We start from the raw sequence: 10447 nt of genomic DNA on the forward strand, positions 1-10447 counted from the left end.
AGATAGACAGCGAGCCGTACACAGTTGCAGATGGATGGACCCTTGATGCACAGATGCACCATCAGGGAGGAAAGGGGTATTGGCATCCTCAGAACCTAAAGGATAACAAAGACAATCAATACAGGTTTTGAAACTGAAAGATCACTTACCTTTTACACAGTTGTAGAACAATAGACAGTGAGGCAGACACAGCTTCAGATGGACAGATTGATGGTGGCTGAATCTACGTTCAGGGAGGGAGGGGCTCTGAAAGTCCTAAACCTGTAAGACAAAAAAAAAAAAAAAAGTCAATACATGTGTAGAAACTGAATGATGAACTAACTCTTACACACTTGCAGTCAGAAAGATCGAGTCACACAAATAGTTGCAATGGACAGACACTTGTTTGATGGATCCACCATTGGGAAGGAGGGGGGGGGGTCCTGGGGTCCTGAAAGCCTGTAAGACAACAAAGAAAATCAATACATGTATAGAAACTGAATGATCACCTACCTGTTAGACAGGTGCAGACAGATAGACAGCGAGCCGTACACAGTGGCAGATGGATTAAACCTTGATGGACAGATGCACCATCAGGGAGGGAAGGGGTACTGGCATCCTTGGAACCTGAAACACAACAACGACAGTCAATACAGGTTTTGAAACTGAAAGATCACTTACCTTTTACACAGTTGCAGAACAATACACAGTGAGCCAGACACAGCTGCAGACGGACAGATTGATGGAGGCTGGATCTACGGTCAGCGAGGGAGGGGCTCCGAAGGTCCTAAACCTGTAAGACAAAAAAAAGTCAACACATATATAGAAACTGAATGATGAACTAACTCTTACACACTTGCAGTCAGATAAATATTGAGTCACACAAATAGTTGCAATGGACAGACACTTGTTTGATGGATCCACCATTAGGAAGGAGGGGAGTCCTGAAAGCCTGTAAGACAACAAAGAAAGTCAATACATGTATAGAAACTGAATGATCACCTACCTGTGTTACGGGAAACCTTATTACTTTGTGTGTGATTCTTAATCTAGTAGTATGCAAGTATACTTCAATGTATTGTAATCAAGTTATGTTGTTTCTCTCCTATGCAGTATGCAAGACTATGGCACATGTATAGAACATGTACTCTGTGAGTCATCATAAAGCTTAAGTTAGGAGTAGTTACACTCTGATGTGCTGGTTGCTCATGTTTATGCCCCTATATGGTAGAATAAGTCTGTGAGTGTTTCTAATATGTGTATGTACACTTGCAGAATTTCAATATGCAGTCTGTTGTACCACAATGTGGTGGGGAGTAGATGTTTTTGTGTACCAGACGCTGTCGACAAGAACTGAAACTGGCTGTGACTGTTTCAACTTCCTCATTTCCTATGTATATAAGAAAGCCATGCATACTTGTTAAGCAGCGACTATATTCTGTTGCTCGAATAAAGTTATTACTCACTGCAATACAAGACAGGGTTGTGTTGTTTCTCAACTTCCACCACACCTGTTAGACAGTAGCAAACAGATAGACAACGAGCCGTACACAGTGACAGATGGATGGACCCTTGATGGACAGATGCACCATTAGGGAGGGAAGGGGTAATGGCATCCTCAGAACCTGTAAGACAACAAAGAAAATCAATACATGTATAGAAACTGAATGATCACCTACCTGTTAGACAGGTGCAGACAGATAGACAGCGAGCCGTACACAGTGGCAGATGGATTAAACCTTGATGGACAGATGCACCATCAGGGAGGGAAGGGGTAACGGCATCCTCTAAACCTGTAAGACAACAAAGAAAATCAATACATGTATAGAAACTGAATGATCACATACCTGTTAGACAGAAGCAAACAGATAGACAGCGAGCCGGACACAGTGGCAGATGGATGGAACCTTGATGGACAGATGCACCATCAGGGAGGGAAGGGGTAATGGCATCCTCTAAACCTGTAAGAGAACAAAGAAAATCAATACATGTATAGAATCTGAATGATCACCTACCTGTTAGTCAGTAGCAAACAGATAGACAGCGAGCCGTACACAGTTGCAGATGGATGGACCCTTGATGCACAGATGCACCATCAGGGAGGAAAGGGGTATTGGCATCCTCAGAACCTAAAGGATAACAAAGACAATCAATACAGGTTTTGAAACTGAAAGATCACTTACCTTTTACACAGTTGCAGAACAATACACAGTCAGCCAGACACAGCTGCAGACGGACAGATTGATGGAGGCTGGATCTACGGACAGCGAGGGAGGGGCTCAGAAGGTCCTAAACCTGTAAGACAAAAAAAAGTCAATACATGTATAGAAACTGAATGATTACCTAACTCTTACACAATTGCAGTCAGACAGATAGCGAGTAACTCACACATCATTGCAATGGACATACCATTGTTTGATGAATACACCATTAGGAACGAGATGGGGGGGGGGTCCTGGAGTCCTGAAAGCCTGTAAGACAATAAAGAAAATTAATACATGTACAGAAACTGAATGATCACCTACCTGTTAGACAGTAGCAAACAGATAGACAACGAGCCGTACACAGTGACAGATGGATAGACCCTTGATGGACAGATGCACCATCAGGGAGGGAAGGGGTAATAGCATCCTCTTAACCTGTAAGACAACAAATAAAATAATTACATGTATAGAAACTGAATGATCACCTACCTGTGAGACAGTACCAAACACATAGACAGCGAGCCGTACAGAGTGACAGAAGGATGGACCGTTGATGGACAGTTGCACCACCAGGGAGGAAGGGGTAATGGCATCCTCGAAACCTGAAAGACAACAAAGAAAGCCAATACATGTATAGAAACTGAATGTTCACCTACCTGTTAGACAGTAGCAGACAGATAGACAGCAAACCGTACACAGTGAAAGATGGATGGACACTTGATGGACAGAAGCACCATCAGGGAGGGAAGGGGTAACGGCATCCTCTAAACCTGTAAGACAACAAAGAAAATAAATACATGTGTAGAAACTGAATGATCACCTACATTATAGACAGTAGCAAAAAGATAGCGAGCTGTACACATTGACAGATGGATGGACCATTGATTGACAGATGCACCATCAGGGAGGGAAGGGGTAATGGCATCCTCTAAACCTGCAAGACAATAAAGAAAATCAATACAAGTAAAGAAACCGAATGATCACCTACCTGTTAGACAGAAGAAAACAGATTGACAGCGAGCCGTACACAGTGACAGATGGCTAGACCGTTGATGGACAGATGCACCATCAGGGGGGGAAGGGGTAATGGCATCCTCAAAACCTGTAAGACAACAAAGAAAATCAATACATGTATAGAAACTGAATGATCACCTACCTGTTACACAGTAGCAAATAGATAGATAGAGAGCTGTACACAGTGGCAGATGGATGGAACCTCGATGGACAGATGCACCATCAGTGGGGGAAGGGGTAATGGCATCCTCGGAACCTGAAAGACAACAAAGCCAGTCAATACAGGTTTTAAAACTGGAAGATCACTTACCTTTTACACATTTGCAGAACAATACACAGTGAGCCAGACACAGCTGCAGACGGACAGATTGATGGAGGCTGGATCTACGGTCAGCGAGGGAGGGGCTCAGAAGGTCCTAAATCTGTAAGACAAAAAAAAGTCAACACATGTGTAGAAACTGAATGATCACCTACCTGTTAGACAGTAGCAAATAGATAGATAGAGAGCCGTACACAGTGACAGATGGATGGACCCTTGATGGACAGATGCACCATCAGGGAGGGAAGGGGTAATGGCATCCTCTAAACCTGTAAGACAACAAAGAAAGTCAATACATGTATAGAAACTGAATGATCATCAGGGAGGGAAGGGGTATTGGCATCCTCAGAACCTAAAAGATAACAAAGACAGTCAATACAGGTTTTGAAACTGAAATATCACTTACCTTTTACACAGTTTCAGAACAATAGAGAATGAGCCAGACACAGCTGCAGATGGACAGATTGATGGTGGCTGGATCTACGGTCAGGGAGGGAGGGGCTCTGAAGGTCCTAAACCTGTAAGACAAAAAAAAGTCAATACATGTATAGAAACTGAATGATCACCTACCTGTTAGACAGTAGAAGACAGATAGACAGCGAACCGTACACAGTGGTAGATGGATTAAACCTTGATGGACAGATGCACCATCAGGAAGGGAAGGGGTATTGGCATCCTCAGAACCTGAAAGACAACAAAGACAGTCAATACAGGTTTTGAAACTGAAAGATAACTTACCTTTTACACAGTTGCAGAACAATAGACAGACACAGCTGCAGATGGATGGACCCTTGATGGACAGATGCACCATCAGGAAAGAAGGGGTAATGGCATCCTCGAAACCTGAAAGACAACAAACACAGTCAATACAGGTTTTGAAACTGAATGATCACCTACCTGTTAGACAGCAGCAAACAGACAGACAGTGAGCCGTACACAGTTGCAGATGGATGGACCCTTGATGGACAGATGAACCATCAGGGAGGGAAGGGGTAATGGCATCCTCTAAAGCTATAAGACAACAAAGAAAATCAATACATGTATAGAAACTGAATGATCACCTACCTGTTAGACAGCAGCAAACAGATTGACAGCGAGCCGTAGAAAGTGGTAGATGGATTAAACCTTGATGGACAGATGCACCATCAGGGAGGGAAGGGGTAATGGCATCTTCGGAACCTGAAAGACAACAAAGACAGTCAATACAGGTTTTAAATCTGAAAGATCACTTACCTTTTACACAATTGCAGAACAATACACAGTGAGCCAGACACAGCTGCAGGCGGACAGATTGATGGAGGCTGGATTTATGGTCAGCGAGGGAGGGGCTCAGAAGGTCCAGACAGAAAGACAGCGAGCCATACACAGTGGCAGATGGATGGAACCTTGATCGACAGATGCACCATCAGGGAGGGAAGGGGTAAAGGCAACCTTGGAACATGAAAGATCACTTACCTTTTACACAGTTGCAGAACAATACATAGTGAGCCAGACAGAGCTGCAGATGGACAGATTGATGGAGGCTGGATCTACGGTCGGCGAGGGAGGGGCTCAGAAGGTCCTAAACCTGTAAGACAAAAAAAAAGTCAATACATGTGTAGAAACTGAATGATGAACTAACTCTTACACACTTGCAATCGGATAGATATCGAGTGACACAAATAGTTGCAATGGACAGACCCTTGTTTGATGGATACACCATTAGGAAGGGGGGGGGGGTCCTGGAGTCCTGAAAGCCTGTAAGACAACAAAGAAAGTCAATACATGTATAGAAACTGAATGATCACCTACCTGTTAGACAGTAGAAAACAGATAGACAGCGAGCCGTACACAGTGACAGATGGATGGACCCTCGATGGACAGATGCACCATCAGGGAGGGAATGGGTAATGGCATCCTCTAAACCTGTAAGACAACAAAAAATAAATAAATACATGTATAGAAACTGAATGTTCACCTACCTGTTAGACAGTAGCAGACAGATAGACAGCAAACCGTACACAGTGAAAGATGGATGGACACTTGATGGACAGAAGCACCATCAGGGAGGGAAGGGGTAATGGCATCCTCTAAAACTGTAAGACAACAAAGAAAATAAATACATGTGTAGAAACTGAATGATCACCTACATTATAGACAGTAGTAAACAGATAGACAGCGAGCCGTACACAGTGGCAGATGGATGGAACCTTGATGGACAGATGCACCATGAGGGAGGGACGGGGTAATGGCATCCTCTAAACCTGTAAGACAACAAAGAAAATCAATACATGTATAGAAACTGAATGATCACCTACCTGTTAGACAGTAGAAAACAGATAGACAGCGAGCCGTACACAGTGACAGATGGATGGACCCTCGATGGACAGATGCACCATCAGGGAGGGAATGGGTAATGGCATCCTCTAAACCTGTAAGACAACAAAAAATAAATAAATACATGTATAGAAACTGAATGTTCACCTACCTGTTAGACAGTAGCAGACAGATAGACAGCAAACCGTACACAGTGAAAGATGGATGGACACTTGATGGACAGAAGCACCATCAGGGAGGGAAGGGGTAATGGCATCCTCTAAAACTGTAAGACAACAAAGAAAATAAATACATGTGTAGAAACTGAATGATCACCTACATTATAGACAGTAGTAAACAGATAGACAGCGAGCCGTACACAGTGGCAGATGGATGGAACCTTGATGGACAGATGCACCATGAGGGAGGGACGGGGTAATGGCATCCTCTAAACCTGTAAGACAACAAAGAAAATCAATACATGTATTGAAACTGAATGATCACCTACCTGTTACACAGTAGCAAACAGATAGACAGCGAGCCATACACAGTGGCAGATGGATGGAACCTTGATGGACAGATGCACCATCAGGACGGGAAAGGGTAATGGCATCCTCTAAACCTGTAAGACAACAAAGAAAAGCAATACATGTATAGAAACTGAATGATCACCTACCTGTTAGACAGCAGCAAACAGATTGACAGCGAGCCGTACAAAGTGGTAGATGGATTAAACCTTGATGGACAGATGCACCATCAGGGAGGGAAGGGGTAATGGCATCCTCGGAACCTGAAAGACAACAAAGACAGTCAATACAGGTTTTAAATCTGAAAGATCACTTACCTTTTACACAGTTGCAGAACAATACACAGTGAGCCAGACACAGCTGCAGGCGGACAGATTGATGGAGGCTGGATTTACGGTCAGCGAGGGAGGGGCTCAGAAGGTCCTAAACCTGTAAGACAAAAAAAGTCAATACATATATAGAAATTGAATGATGAACTCTCTCTTACACACTTGCAGTAGGAAAAATATCGAGTCACACAAATAGTTGCAATGGACAGACACTTCTTTCATGGATCCACCATTAGGAAGGAGGGGGGGGGTCCTGGAGTCCTGAAAGCCTATAAGACAACAAAGAAAATCAATACATGTATAGAAACTGAATGATCACCTACCTGTTAGACAGTAGAAAACAGATAGACAGCGAGCCGTACACATTGACAGATGGATGGACCCTTGATGGACAGATGCACCATCAGGGAGGGAATGGGTAATGGCATACTCTAAACCTGTAAGACAACAAAAAAAATAAATACATGTATAGAAACTGAATGATCACCTACCTGTTAGACAGGTGCAGACAGACAGACAGCGAGCCGTACACAGTGGCAGATGGATGGAACCTTGATGGACAGATACACCATCAGGGAGGGAAGGGGTAATGGCATCCTCTAAACCTGTAAGACAACAAAGAAAATCAACACATGTATAGAAACTGAATGATCACCTACCTGTTAGTCAGTAGCAAACAGATCGACAGCGAGCCGTACACAGTTGCAGATGGATGGACCCTTCATGGACAGATGCACCATTAGGGAGGGAAGGTGTAATGGCATCCTCTAAACCTGTAAGACAACAAAGAAAATCAATACATGCATAGAAACTGAATGATCACCTACCTGTTAGACAGTAGCAAACAGATAGACAGCGAGCCGGACACAGTTGCAGATGGATGGAACCTTGATGGACAGATGAACCATGAGGGAGGGAAGGGGTATTGGCATCCTCAGAACCTTAAAGATAACAAAGACAATCAATACAGGTTTTGAAACTGAAAGATCACTTACCTTTTACACAGTTGTAGAACAATAGACAGTGAGCCAGACACAGCTGCAGATAGACAGATTGATGGTGGCTGGATCTACAGTCAGGGAGGGAGGGGTTCTGAAGGTCCTGAACCTGTAAGACAACAAAGAAAGTCAATACATGTATAGAAACTGAATGATCACCTACCTGTTAGACAGTAGCAGACAGATAGACAGCAAACCGTACACAGTGACAGATGGATGGACCATTGATTGACAGATGCACCATCAGGGAGGGAAGGGGTAATGGCATCCTCTAAACCTGTAAAACAAAGAAAATCAATACATGTTTAGAAACTGAATGATCACCTACCTTTTAGATTGTAACAAACATATTGACAGCGAGTTGTACACAGTGACTGATCTATGGAGCCTTGATGGACAGATGCACAATCAGGGAGGGAAGGGGTAATGGCATCCTCTAAACCTGTAAGACAACAAAGAAAATCAATACATGCATAGAAACTGAATGATCACCTACCTGTTAGACAGTAGCAAACAGATAGACAGCGAGCCGGACACAGTTGCAGATGGATGGAACCTTGATGGACAGATGAACCATGAGGGAGGGAAGGGGTATTGGCATCCTCAGAACCTTAAAGATAACAAAGACAATCAATACAGGTTTTGAAACTGAAAGATCACTTACCTTTTACACAGTTGTAGAACAATAGACAGTGAGCCAGACACAGCTGCAGATAGACAGATTGATGGTGGCTGGATCTACAGTCAGGGAGGGAGGGGTTCTGAAGGTCCTGAACCTGTAAGACAACAAAGAAAGTCAATACATGTATAGAAACTGAATGATCACCTACCTGTTAGACAGTAGCAGACAGATAGACAGCAAACCGTACACAGTGACAGATGGATGGACCATTGATTGACAGATGCACCATCAGGGAGGGAAGGGGTAATGGCATCCTCTAAACCTGTAAAACAAAGAAAATCAATACATGTTTAGAAACTGAATGATCACCTACCTTTTAGATTGTAACAAACAGATTGACAGCGAGTTGTACACAGTGACTGATCTATGGAGCCTTGATGGACAGATGCACAATCAGGGAGGGAAGGGGTAATGGCATCCTCTAAACCTGTAAGACAAAAAAGAAAATCAATACATGTATAGAAACTGAATGTTGAACTAACTCTTACACACTGGCAGTCAGAAAGATCGAGTCATACAAATAGTTGCAATGGACAGACACTTGTTTAATGGATCCACCATTAGGAAGGAGGGGGGGTCCTGGAGTCCTGAAAGCCTGTAAGACAACAAAGAAAGTCAATACATGTATAGAAACTGAATGATCACCTACCAGTTAGACAGTAGCAAACAGATAGACAGCGAGCCGTACACAGTGACAGATGGATGGACCCTTGATGGACAGATGCACCATCAGGGAGGGAATGGGTAATGGCATCCTCTAAAACTATAAGACAACAAAGAAAATCAATACATGTATAGAAACTGAATGATCACCTACCTGTTAGACAGTAGCAAACAGATAGACAGCGAGCCGTACACAGTGGCAGATGGATGCACCATCAGGGTGGGAAGGGGTAATGGCATCCTCTAAACCTGTAAGACAACAAACAGTGTCAATACATGTATAGAAACTGAATGATCACCTACCTGTTAGACAGTAGCAAACAGACAGATAGCGAGCCATACACAGTGACAGATGTATGGACCCTTGATGGACAGATGCACCATCAGGGAGGGAAGGGGTATTGGCATCCTCAGAACCTAAATGATAACAACGACAATCAATACAGGTTTTGAAACTGAAAGATCACTTACCTTTTACACAGTTGCAGAACAATAGGGAGTGAGGCAGACACAGCTGCAGATGGACAGATTGATGGTGGCTGAATCTACGGTCAGGGAGGGAGGGGATCTGAAAGTCCTAAACCTTTTAGACAAAAAAGACAAAAAAAAACGTCAATATATGTATAGAAACTGAATGATGACCTAACTCTTACACACTTGCAGTCAGATAGATATCGAGTCACACAAATAGTTGGAATGGACAGACCCTTGTTTGATGGATCCACCATTAGGAAGGAGGGGGGGTCCTGGAGTCCTGAAAGCCTGTAAGACAACAAAGAAAGTCAATACATGTATAGAAACTGAATGATCACCTACCTGTTAGACAGTAGCAAACAGATAGATAGCGAGCCGTACACAGTGACAGATGGATGGACCCTTGATGGACAGATGCACCATCAGGGAGGGAAGGGGTAATGGCATCCTCTAAACCTGTAAGACAACAAACAGTGTCAATACATGTATAGAAACTGAATGATTACCTACCTGTTAGACATTAGCAAACAGATAGACAGCGAGCCGTACACAGTGACAGATGGATGGACCCTTGATGGAAAGATGCATCATCAGGGAGGGAATGGGTAATGGCATCCTCTAAAACTATAAGACAACAAATAAAATCAATACATGTATAGAAACTGAATGATCACCTACCTGTTAGACAGTAGCAAACAGATAGACAGCGAGCTGTACACAGTGGCAGATGGATGCACCATCAGGGTGGGAAGGGGTAATGGCATCCTCTGAACCTGTATGACAACAAAGAAAATCAATACATGTATAGAAACTGAATGATCACCTACCTGTTAGACAGTAGCAAACAGATAGACAGCGAGCCGTACACAGTGGCAGATGGATGCACCATCAGGGTGGGAAGGGGTAATGGCATCCTCTGAACCTGTATGACAACAAAGAAAATCAATACATGTATAGAAACTG

General features: G+C 43.4%; 1 long non-coding RNA gene across 1 annotated transcript; it reads right to left on the reverse strand.

Annotated features, from left to right (window-relative positions):
* Positions 1-208: 208 nt before the first annotated feature.
* Positions 209-9268, reverse strand: LOC140543372 (uncharacterized). The gene is made up of 3 exons (XR_011978176.1): positions 9165-9268; positions 493-772; positions 209-261 (listed from the first exon to the last, which is right to left on the reverse strand). It is a non-coding gene; the product is annotated as an uncharacterized lncRNA (long non-coding RNA).
* Positions 9269-10447: the final 1179 nt, after the last annotated feature.

Source organism: Salminus brasiliensis, chromosome 21 (assembly GCF_030463535.1).
Source record: "Salminus brasiliensis chromosome 21, fSalBra1.hap2, whole genome shotgun sequence".
Classification (NCBI taxonomy): Eukaryota; Metazoa; Chordata; class Actinopteri; order Characiformes; family Bryconidae; genus Salminus; species Salminus brasiliensis.